The sequence below is a fragment of the Gallinula chloropus genome, assembly GCF_964237585.1.
Source record: "Gallinula chloropus genome assembly, chromosome: 5".
In the NCBI taxonomy this organism is placed as follows: Eukaryota; Metazoa; Chordata; class Aves; order Gruiformes; family Rallidae; genus Gallinula; species Gallinula chloropus.
This window is the reverse complement of record NC_140090.1, coordinates 43,241,541-43,254,546: the sequence shown is the minus strand read 5'-3', so window position 1 is coordinate 43,254,546 and position 13,006 is coordinate 43,241,541.

The window sequence follows — 13,006 nt, the reverse complement described above, 5'->3', positions numbered from 1 at the left end:
CAAAATGTTAAATTGTTTTTAAGTAGATCTTCTATTTCTCTGGGAAGTAGATATTCCCAGAAAGCTGGGGGAAAATCAATGGCAGAAAGGCAGGAATTCTGCACAAGTGGGGCAAGTACAAACAAAAAAGCCTCCAGTGTTTTCAAATAGACTGTGTGTTTATGACTTTTTATCAACCATTACTCTAAAGCTGCAATGTTATGCTAGATTACGTAAGGATAAGAGCATTTAAAAAAAAAAAAAAAAGACCAAAACTAAACTACATAGTCTGTAGAACATACACACACAATCCTGTACAGCATCTCAGGCACAATTCTATAACCATGGTAGTATTGTGTATTAGGTTTGTTAGTATTGTTTTGTGCTAGCAGCACAGCATACCAGTGTGAAATACTCTGTTTGTGTTTGTTTTCTGTATTCAAAGGCAAGGCAGAACAGTCAGCCTCAGTACTGTAGGTCAGGAGAGAGAGGCTTTGGACTGAAAGCCATATACATCTCTACATATTTGCATTCTGAATGGACTAACTCTTGGCAGATGCTACCGCAGGATGGTAGAAGCCACCCAGCACGGAAAAAGAAGCTACTCTACAACCTTTTGTAAGGAAAGCGAGTGACAGATTCCTACCCCTATGAGATTCATCACTGTGCAGTGATACAGAAGGGCTATCAGTGATTGTCGCAAACACGTCTCCTTAATTCTTGGTCAGCAATGATATGTTTTGTGGAGGACAAGGATGAATGAGAGAAGACATGTCAGGACTAAGATGAGATAAATACCTGTTGTCATAAAATGTTAACCAGTCACATTTTAAGTAAGTATTGCTACTAGGTTTTACACAACCAAAGCTACTGTATGATTGTAATCTTGCCAAACTGTAAAGGATATATAAATGAGGTATATGCAATAATATCCAGTTGTGCTAGTTATCAGCTACTATAACCAAGTGGCTGGTTCATTTGGTTAATGCTGTCTATGGCCTTTACTCTTGGTGGTTATTTTGTGTTTTTTATTTTGCAAAAAAAAAGAAAGTCAATAAAACTGTTTAGTTACAAATTGTCTCCCAGCTCTTTGAAGCTTTGAAGAAAATTTCCCCAATTTTGCATTAGGAGACACCCTTTCTTGTGCTGCTTACAAGCACTTGGTAGTGGTATCACACACTGAACGAACCGCTCGTTGCATGGCATATCCGGGTTTATGGTTGGAAACCCTGTACACTGCTGGTTTGCCCCTGTACTCAGCATTGGTGAGGCCACACCTTGAGTGCTCTGTCCAATTCTGGGCTCCTCTTCATAAGCAGGACATTGAGGTCCTGGAGTGAGTCCAGAGAAGGGCAGCCAGGGTGGTGAAGGGGCTGGAGGGCAAATCTTATGAGGAGCAGCTGAGGGAGCTGGGGGTGTTCAGCCTGGAGAAGAGGAGGCTGAGAGGAGACCTTATCGCCATCTACAATGACCTGACAGGAGGGTGCAGAGAGATGGGAGATGGTCTCTTCAGCCAGGAGACAAGAGATGGGACAAGGGGAAATGGCCTCAAGCTGCACCAGGGCAGGGTCAGATCAGATGTGAGGGAAAAGTTCTTCACTGAAAGAGTTGTCAGGGCCTGGAACAGGCTGCCCAGGGAGGGGGTTGAGTAACCACCCCTGGGTGTGTTTAAAAGATGGGTAGATGAGGTACATGGGGATATGGTTTAGCATAGAACAGGAATAGTTGGACTTAAGATCATCAAAGGTCTTTTCCAACGTAGTGATTCTGTGAACATCACAAGGAAATTCTACAGTATTTGTACATGATGGTGGAAGGTCGATGTTTGTCACTTAACGTTAAACCGCACAGAAGCGAGGAAATCTCTTGCCACTTCTTCCCATGGCTTCTGATATTTAATTACCATGATATTACCCAAGGGACATGAAACTAATTAGTCATGACAGACATGGGGAGGAAGCATGCAGGTAAACAGCAGTAAGTCTGTACGGTTTTCAATACATTGTAAACTTTTGTAGGCTGTGTTTCCCCACTTCCTCTCTGCCCATCAACTGTTACGTGGAATCTCCCATTATGTGTTAGTGGACTCTCAGCAACTACCTCCCCAAATATAGGCTGCTTAATGGACAGAGAAAGCTGGTGCTTTTCTAGAAGATTTTTTCAAGACGCCATGCCCACATTTGCTTAAAGCTCTTAAGCAAATCCAAGGACATTGAAAGTAAGCACATTCAGCACATGGTGTACATTTAACATGCTGATTTATGAGAATATTGCACATCAGGTATTTATTTGTGCAAGCAGAATTTTATTTCTTACCATTAGAAAAAGTAATGGGCTTCACGGGAAGAGTGGTGAAATTAGATGTAAAAACCTTTCTCTTGATTAATTGCAATAGAACCAGTGGCATGGAAGGAAGGAGCAAAGCAGAAACAGTGCTTTTGGGGCATTCTTTTTTTTTTTATGACCATTTAGAAGGGTACTGCATGTCTCTTGTTTCTGGGGAGTCTCATTACACTCATTTCTTAGAAAATGTCTTGTTTCTGTTTGTTCTTCAAGACAGACTTCTCTTGAGCGAGTTCCTCTGCATCACAACCCAAAGTGAACTTTGTGGTTTCTCCCCCACAAATAGCAAACCAAAGCCAGAAATAGAAGTGGTTTCTGAGTAAGATGGAACTGGCCAGACTTCAGAAACAACTCACTAATTTCTTTCAGTGAAGACCTGCCCGTCACTGTCCTTTAGTCAGATCAGGCCTCAAAGCATGCAAAGATAAGCTAGACAGCAGTAAATAGTGGGTACAGAAGGGTTGTCTACTAGAAGAGGCTAATCTGTACATCCCTTCTGAGCACTGAAAGCAGGGTTGTACCAGAGCAAGTAAGGCAAAAGCAGCACTGTGCTTTATTGCCCTAATTCTTCAGCAACTTACCCACAGCTATCCCGCAGGAGTAACTGACAACTAAAAGTGTTTGATTTGTAAAATCAAGTCATTTTTTCCCCATGTTCCAGTAATAAGAACTGGGAGACCAGCTGAAGAGAACTTGGAAATCCTGCTCTGAAGGCCAAGTCTTCCATCTTCTGTACAAAAAGGTTTAAAGATCTAATATACTAAATAGGATTCATTTTGGTAGCTAAATTCCAGGATGGTAAAATAATTCAGTTCTTCCAGACTTTTAAAGTTACAGTTATGTGAAGAGATGAGCTTTGTCAGATGAAACTACAGTTTTGTCCCTAGTCTGTCCCCTTTTTTTCCTATGTCAGAGTCTTGATGCTCTTGTCACTGGATAGGCCAGCATTATTTACTCTGGGTTGGACTCCGAGGTATGTAAGGTGTCTTTGAGGGGGAGCTGCTTGCAACTCCTGAATTCACACAGGATCACAGAACATTAGGAGATGGAGGGGACCTCGAAAGATCATCTAGTCCAACCCTTGAAAGATCACCTAAATCCAACCTCCCTGCCAGAGCAGGATCTCCCAGACTAAATCACACAGGAACACATCCAGGCAGGTTTGGATGTCTCCAGAGAAGGAGACTCCACAACCTCTCTGGGCTCCCTCACAGTGAAACTATTCCTCCTGACATTCACATGGAACTTCCTCTGCTCCAGCTTGCACCTGCTGCCCCTTGTCCTGTTGCTGCCATCACTGAGAAGAGCCTGGCCCTGTCCGCCTGACTCTCACCCTTTACTTATTGATAAGTATTAAAATTCCCTTAAATTTTTGGTCTATGGAAGTGATCTAGAAGCTTTTGCATGAATCTACTTCTGCAGGCAGCATTCCTATTGAAATGGATGTGATAGCCCAATGTGTGTGTGTGTGTGTGTGCACGTTTGGGGTCTGAGGTGCCTCCTAATGTATTTACACATTATCTGTCATTTGCCTGTGTTCCAAATCTGGTAACGGAATTTTGCTCTATGTACTGTATGCAGGATAAGACAGTGTGTTAGCACCAATAATCCCCATCCCGAAGGCTCTACTGTAGGATAAGTCACAGTTAACATATGACTTCAGCTAAAGGAATATAACCAGTGTCATGGATTCGCTTTGTGCTACCAGCCAGGTTAGTGACTATTGTCTATTTATACATGCAAACTAAATCCCTCACTGCTGCTTACAGGAAAATCTTGATTTCTGGTAGAAATATGAAAAGCTTTTGGATCAAGGCTGCGGGAGACAGAAGAAAATCTGAACATCAGAGGATGCAAGAACAATTATGCTAATGCATCCCATCTCTAGAGAAAGTCAAACTGAGATAAAGATGTGATTCAGAGAGATAGCGTGGGACAGCAGAATTGTAATGGCTCCTTTGTAATTGTTTGGCCTCGTTATTTCATTTGTAAGCAGGCCATATAGCTACAGCCCCCACTGGGCTGTTCGGCAGCAAAATAGATGGTCTCATAGTGCAGGTCCCCTCAAGTCCTTTCCTAGTATAGCACTGATACCCCTCCCTCTGTTCTTTGGCCTGCAGGAGAGCCCAGTATTAGCTGCTGGACACAGTAAATGCATTTGTCTCATTTCACAGAATGACTGGGTTGGAAAATACCTTTAAGAGCATCGAGTCCAACCATTCCTGTCCTATGCTAACCCAGATCTCTAAGTACCTCACCTGCATGTCTGTTGAACACATCCAGGGAAGGTGACTCAGCCCCCTCCCTGGGCAGCCTGTTCCAGCCCTTGACAACTCTTTCAGTGAAGAACTTTTTCCTAACATCACATCTGACCCTGCCCTGGTGCAGCTTAAGGTCATTTCCCTTTGTCCTGTCCCCTGTCCCCTGGCTAAAGAGACCATCGCCCACCTCTCTGCACCCTCTTGTCAGGTCAGTGTAGGTGGTGATAAGGTCTCCCCTCAACCTCCTCTTCTCTAATCTGAACACCCCCAGCTCCCTCAGCTGCTCCTCACAGGATTTGCCCTGCAGCCCCTTCCCCAGCCTGGACCCACTCCAGGACCTCAATGTGCTCCTTATGGCAAGGAGCCCAGAACTGTGTAGAAGGACATTCCTGAGTGGCAAGCACCTTAGCCCAGTGTATGAACGATCAGGTGTCAGTCTCCTTTGCCAGGACAGCACAGAGCAGAAAAACAAAGCTCTGTGGCAGCCAGGTATCGGCCTGTTTAGGGATTTCAAGATAAAAACAGTAAGTAATCAACGTCCAAAAAACACTCAGAGTCAGAGAACACATGGGGACAAGCTGTGTGACAGCCTGGACACTGGTATTTTCTTAAGACATTTTCTTGCCTTTAACATTCAAAAAAAAAAAAGGGGGGGATTCTTTATTCCCTATGGGGATTAATTTTCTTTTAAATTGTGACTAGATAATAAGGATTACGTGGCATTCCAGGTTTTAGTACTGAGTAGTCAAATTATCCTCACAGGTTAAAACCCCCTATAATTAGCAGGAATTTAAGAGTATATGAGTAAACTGGCATCATAGGCATTTAATATAGGCTAGTCATTCTGACTGGATGATCAGATGTGATCTAGGGAGCCCCAGCCTTCCAGCTGTTATAAACAGTAGTTGTGCACTACATATTACAAAGACATTTCTCTAGACCTCTCCCCTGGCTCCTCAGTTACAGCCTGCTCGCAAAGTTTTGGGGACCCCTGTGCTATTTGTATCACATCTACATTTTCAATTGTAGAGCACTTAGGGTTATTTTTTAAAATAACAGATTTCACGGTGTGATGAAAGTTTGTTAGGTGACAATGCTTTTTCCTACAAACAGAATAAAGAAAGGGGGGTTCTAAGGAGCCCCCAGGGACGATCTGTGAATCCTCCCTGTCCCTGCACAGCAGAGTCCATAGGAAGAGCTGCATGGACTTGCAGGGGATGCAATTGAGTGTCACTAGTCCTGCAGTCATCAGGACATCCAACGGCACTCTGTAAAACCACCTCAATCAAGCTGTAAGTACTCACACACTTAGTACTCATCTTTGAGATTAAGATTTGCCTCTACTCTAGCTGTCCAAGGGGTACCCAGAGCTTTTCCTGCCCACCTCAGGCTGCTCTGCTGAGGTATGTCCTCTCCAGCTTCATCCCTTCTTCATTTCAGCTGGCCAAGGGCAGGAAAGTCTGGGTACATGGAGTGATTTCTAGCCAGCAGGACAAAGTGCATCTCTGGCAGGTGCTGCAGTCAGCAGAGGGCTGCAGTTCCTGCAGCTGCACAGCCTTTCCACCTCAGGTTTCCAAGGCTAGAAAAGGAACAGGGGTAATGAGCTGTAGAGACTCGTGTCTCCACTTAATGGGGGGGGGGTTACTTGCTGGGGGGGCTGTTTGCTGTAGTCACAGCAAGGTTTGTTTCATGTTTAAAAAGATAGACGGAATAGGAAATAAAAATGTCCACAACAAAAGATAATAGGGTGATTATCAAAAGATGGGTGGGTAGTTAAAAATTTGCTTTCCTTTCTTCTTAGACCACTGTCTGAAGGTGAGGAAGGGACTAAAGATCAGTGCAGGGGTTGCTGGACAGAGTTTTCCTTACTCTTAATTGGACTGATTGCTCCTGCATAGCTGAACAGAGAGGCAAGGAAGCTCAAAGTCTCTTGGAAAGCATAAAATGAGTCACCTGCAAACTTTTCTGCTACCTACGGAGTAAACACTACAGTAAGTGCCAGCCTGAGCTTGCTGTAGGGATCCAGAAAGGGTTCCGTGTCCTGCACCAGGTAGTGGTGCAGAGCACATGTGCCTGTAAAAGGCAGGCACCGGCTGCAGAAGCTGCAATTACAGGGACAGCATTGAATGACCTTGCTGTTGTCTTCTAGTGCTATGGCTTTGTTTTTATCTAGGAAAAGATACCAAGGAGACATTCCTCACCCTCCCAGCCCACTGAAAAAGGGTGAGACCTGGACCAGGGAGGTTACTTCTCAGTTAGAATTACCTTCTCCCCTCAGGCTTCAGAAACTTGTTTCCTTGTATCCTGGGTACACAGATAACAAAGAAATCCAGCAGTTCTGCCCATTACACTTCCCTTCCTTCCAAGCTGTTTCCCAGTCCTTACCAGCCAGCCCTCAGAGAGCAGCCAAGCTGCAGAACTCATCACATGACTCTAGGGATGCAAAGAGCTTCCATGAGTTCCCAGCTAATCTGGAGAGGTTCATGGATGTGATGTTTACTAGGAGTTAATAAATACATAGAAAGTATGCCTGACTGGGCAGTTTCCAAAGTCAAATACCTGAGAGAGTCAGGAGAGATATCGCTAACTGGTTGTGCTGTTCTTTGTTTCTCTGGGCATCAGGTTTTAGCCACTGTCAGAGACAGTGTGAGGGACAGATGGATCCACTGACCTCTGTGCTCGAAATGCCATTGGGATGAAGGATTCAGTGCAGAGGGAAGCCTTTCCGACCTACCCATGTGCTCCTTCACAAGGATAATAATAAATTCCATGCTATTTTGCTGATCATCTTCCATTATTGATGTTCTTGTGATGTTCTAATGCTACTAACAAACCCAAGTGACATTGATGGCAGCATGCATTAAAAACTCACACATGTACTTTTTGCAGGTTGATGTGCTGCACGCCAGTGTGCCTCTAGTGCACTACCTGCACTTCACAGGATCATTGCCCAGTCCCCGAGCCACATCTTGCCAGGCTGTCCACCCTCTAAAAGAGTCCACAACTTCTCTAGTACACCTTACACCTTCTGGTTGTTTATCCAAAAGCTGTACCATGCTGGCTCTGGATTATTCTTTTTCTTTTGTAGCAGAGTTGAAACAGAAGCAGTTTTGCCAGAGTCATGGAAGTGATCCAGACCTGGCCCCATCTCTCTCCTTCGGGTGCACAGCTCATCATAATCAACTCTTGAATTGACTGTCAGGTGTAAGCTACAGTTTCAACTAATTTGTTCTTTCAGTGTTTCATTCACTGCTATTTTCTTTCAGGAACCCATCAGTGCAAGACAGATCTTTTTGAATTCCCTTTTGGTTTTAATTGCAACACCTAGGGAGAAAAATGCAGCCACAACTTTGTCCCTTTGTCCCTTCAGCAGTCAGCTACACCGGCATCTTCTGATTTGGCAGCTAATCAAGCCAAAACCATTTGATATGGACACTTGACATTTTGCGAGCATCCTCATCCTTTGATACAGGCTGTAATTGGGCACAGGGAGGGCAGGCTGGCACAGTCACTGTATTCGTGCCGAGTCCTCTGCATGTTTGTAGGGAGCTGAATACTCTAGGAAACCAGGTGGCTTTTCAGGAGAGCTAGCCCTTCTAGCCCACTAAGAAAGGAGGCATCTGTATTACATAAAGGGCTGCGCTCAGCCTGGAATGGAGGGACAGGGGAATTGGAGAAGCCCAAGCTCAAGAAAGGTTACTCCTGTCAGGGAGTAACTAAGCACTTCCATACTATGGGTGGGGAATGGCATCAATTGAAACTACCATGTGGCAGGTTCACACTCAAGAGACACCTTTCCACACCATTGTTAGTTGAGCGTCAAAATTTCTTCCCAGAGAACACTGGCTGGAAGCTCACACAGCTCCCAAAGGAAACCTTTGGGAAGGAAAGTTCTCCAATACAAGATCATCACCGCTGCTTCAGGGACTTAAGCCCAAGGCACTGAAAGTTGGGAGCATACCACCAAATAGCATTTCATGCTTACCTTAGTGTTACATTTCCCAAAGCATCTGCTGTGGGCCTCTGTCAGGGGCAGGATTTTGGCTGAACAGAACTTTGGCGATGTGCTTGTGGCTGTTCTTGGGACCCTCATTCAGGACACTCCTACTTCATTGCAGAAATACCTAAGTCTTCTCTTCCTCCCCCTTCACTGCAGGGACTCCCTTGTATTTAAACAGTTCAGTCCTCTATCTGGTGGCAGTTTAAGAGCTCATCGCTTACCTGTTGCCTAGTGCAGGCTCAGACTGCGAAGGGGTAGGGGGGGAAAGCAAAGGAATTCACTCTAGGATTACAGTGCCTCTACATTGTTCTGCACAAAGAATTAGTCTTTCAGAAGAGAGAGGTCAGATCCATTAAGTGATTGTGTCTACAGACACAGACTGCTCCTGGGAGTAAGTTAGACTAGTCCTGCCTAATATACTTAATGATGAAATCTGACGTCACTGTCTGCAGCAAACACTGGCCATCATTCTGGATAAGTCACATGAGAATAAGCAGCACCAATGTGGCACCTGGCAGGGATTTTAAAGACTCTGGAATTATTTTGCCCTTACCACCTAAGTAACATGTCCTCATGTTGCAATCCCGAGTCACCTATGCTGCCTTGCTCTTTAGGACACCCTTTTGCCTTTCAAAGGTAATCAGTTTCCAGTTCTGGAGTTGCAGAGTAGTATATTTAAAAATAAAGTCACTCAGACATGGGGACTGATGGTAGGGAGATGTGTCTTACCGTAAGCGTAACCATCAGCCTGTTGCTGACTGTGGATTGCATCCAGCCACCTCTTCTTCCTCCCCTCATTGTCTTCCTTCTTACCTGCTTTGCTTATTTTCAAGGCTGACAAAGTACTGTCACTTAGTGATACACATTTCTTCTACTGCCCTGGGAATAATCTTTTATTATTATAAGCATTTTCAATTTTCTTAAGGCCTTTTGCCACTTTGTCAGTGTAACATAATTTATTTTGTTGAGTGGTTTACACACTGAAGTGGGTGCAGTTGTATTTATATGTCTCTGATGAGTTCTTTTCCAGCTAGTGGATCAGTTTTGGGCTTTTTTTTTCTCTTTTTTTTATTGTAGCTCTCTGCTTTCACGGTGCAATTTTTCACCAGAAGCAAGGCTTCAAACCTGCTGACTTCTGCCACCTCCAACCAGTTCAATTCTCAGGTCTGGACAGACAGTGCAGGACCTGCCATCCTCCCTGCAGCAGGACCTTCTCCCTTCTGTCCAGAGCAGCTGAGGACCCTTCAAATGGCAAACCACAGCCATTCCTCTAAGCTACTATCTTTTAGTTTTCTGGCTCCATGCCCCTCATTTAAGTTACATATATTTTAGAAAGCTTAGGCTCTTGCCTACTGCTGCCTTTAAAATCAAAATGGCTCTTTTCTCCCCATATATCTTCCTCCCTCTTGTAGCTTAAGCTATGTAGCAAAGTCCAGGCATTGAGTGCCATTAAAGATGGCTGTGGGGATACTCACATCAAAGTACAGGGAAAACTTTGGTCAGTTTGTGCAAGTGCCATTAGTGACAGAGAGCTTCTGCAGCAAGCTGGGTAGGACAGGAGAAGTCACAGTCAGAGCCATCAGCCACAGACTGCTCCTTACTGTTTCTTGTAAGAGAAAAGAAGGGGCAGCACACTCATCCCAGAGAGGCCAATAACAGATTGCAGTCACATCACTTCATCTACCACAAATGCCTTTGGGGAGGTGCCCAGGCTCAGTTAACCCAGAACTACATTCATGTAGGGCTTAGTGCCAAGGGTTTATTTACTAGAGACCCAAACCTTCAGCAGAACACTTATATTGGTCAGTCAACACTGAATTTATTGGTACTAAGGTAGTTAACAAAAACCAGAGCTTTTCCTAAAAATACACGCTCAGAAAATTTAAAATTCAGGGAGAGTAGTTTTGTCCTTGCCCTGCATCAGTGGCATCCTGTTTTCCAGGCTGGGCCCTTGGAAATACTGTGCACACTTCACTGCCTCTTACACTGGGGAGAGGCAAAAGGAAAACAGTGTTTAGAAGAGGCTGAAGAGTATGGGTCCCCAGCAGAAACCTGGGGCTTGTTGTTACATGCCAAATCATCAGAATGAGTGGGTTCACCTCAGCTGAGAACATGCATGCACACAGGTCCTAATCCTCCCTCTTACCCCACATCCCTTACGTTCCACTACAGGAAAGCTCTGGAGCAGCTCAGTAGGCAGTACCACAGGCGAGCACTATGACAACCTTTATGCCATTCCCTTTGGATCTGTGCCAGCCACACAGATGGCTTCTTTTCAACTCTGCTTTCTGCAGAGTTGTACATATTAAAGCCATTCTCAGATCAAATCTGCCTTTGCCTAGTTAGCTAGAACATAGTTGCACAGCTAGTCATAAAGACCATCACGTTCCCTCACAAATACGAGGCTTGGTTCCTCTGTTTTGGGATATCTTACCCACCTGCTGAGAGCTTTGAAGGTTGCCAGGAACAAAGGAAAATGTGACCCCAAAAATGCATTCCAACGTGTAAAAAGGGTAAATTAAGAGCCAAATTGGCTGTTGAAAGCCTTATTCAGGCAACAAGAGTGGCTGATCATTAGCTCTTCTGTAGTAAATGAGGCAGTGCTATAAAAGCACATTACTAAGATTAATTAATTTAGCACCATAACACCACTTTTAAGTAGGTGGATTACCCCACTGGATAGGTAAAAAGCAGTACATGAAAATGCTCTGTGGAAGCTAAGTACATCAGCTGCACTGAGAGCCCCACACCTATTTGTCCTCAATTATTGTACAAAGCTACAGCAGCAATACCATCTGTAACATTGAGCAAAGCTTTTTCCCCTGCTATTCATCCCTACAGTTGTGAGATGTTTTACTAGTAGTTCCTTAATTAAACAACTCTTTCTTTAGCACAATAGTTTAGCGTAGCAGCAGAGAGCAGAGACTGAACTCTGAAGGTGACAGGAGCATACAACTATTTCCTTTCAAGAAACATCCTAGAGCATTACACACTAGCACAGGGCTAACCCAAATGAAACCAGGAAGAGAAGATTTTTAGCAAACTGAAGTTTTGGATACCAGAACATGACAGGGGAAGCCATAAAGAACCCTTGGCTCAGTCTGTGAGCAAACACACAGGTTAAACAAATATAGACTTAAACTGCTAACAGCACATAACTGCTGACTTGTCACAGAGTGAAACATTTCACACAAAGGAAGACGGATTCTGATAGACCCTACAATCTAAAGATCTCATTTTGCAGCTTACACAACAGAGAAAAATTATCAGTTTAAGGCAGGTAAGTATGAAGCAATTTACATTTTACTTTGTTTAGCTCTGGCTACTACTCCTCCCCTCCATCAACAAGCCCTGAACTGGTCCCCTCTGCTGCTGCTTTTATAGCCCTCCCACTCCCCAGAAGCCTCTACAGCCTCTCCTCCTCCTCTTTCTCCTCCCCTGAGCTCTAACCTTCTAGGAGAGTAGATTTATTTCAGGTGTAGTGTGGGCTTTAATTCTTGTTCCTGTCCATCTTTTTCTGCTGAAATTGTGTTCTATTAAGCACAGTGATGTTGTCTTCTTTTTGCTGTGCAAGGTGAAGTAGTTTACACGAGAAAAATATTTTTAAGCTTATTTTTAGTGGAGATTTATTAATGAGCTTTGATGTGTTTTTCTGTAAGGAACCATCTACTATAGCCCTATGGAACATTTGGAGCTTGGATCTTGGAGAAGGCCTCAAATGAGGGCAGAAGGTAAGAGAATTTTCCTGACTAGAAAAGAACAAGGTAGTGATGTTTAATCCTTTCAGTGTGTTGCTGCCTCTCCTTCAGCCTCCCATGGAAGTTTTCCTTATAACCTTTGATTTGTGGTTCTGTTATGCCACAAATTGTGAGGGAAATGCGCGTTTCAGTATTCCTGTCCTTTGCACAATAAAAGGAAAATCCTTCATGGTTGCTCTACCTGTTTCAGAGATGCTGCATTTGTTGGCAGCCTGTGGTCTTGTAGGGAATGTATGTGTGTGAATAAATACATAAAGGAACTATTAGGGACATTTGTGGGTTTAGATACGTCCATCTGAGGCCTTCTGGAGCTTTGTGTTTTCTTCAGCACAATGAAGCTCTCAAGGATGCTCTGTCAATCTGGTACGTGATCTGCACGGTCTAGATGCACGCTTCTCTGTCAAGAAGATGCCTCCAGTACAGTTGGCTGCTCTAACAGTGGAACTTTTTGCCTTCCAGTCCATCTGTGAGGCTCGGAGACTTTAAAATGAAACAAGAAGCCTTTTAAATGAGAGGAGAGATGTTGATAATCCCATGTAGCCATAGGACATTAAGCCCACAGTATTGATGTCTCACTTTGGCTCATGTAACTGGCCAGAAAGTCTTATGGGGCCTATGGAGATCACACAGCTCATAATTTTATAGCCAGAAACTATTAAAATATT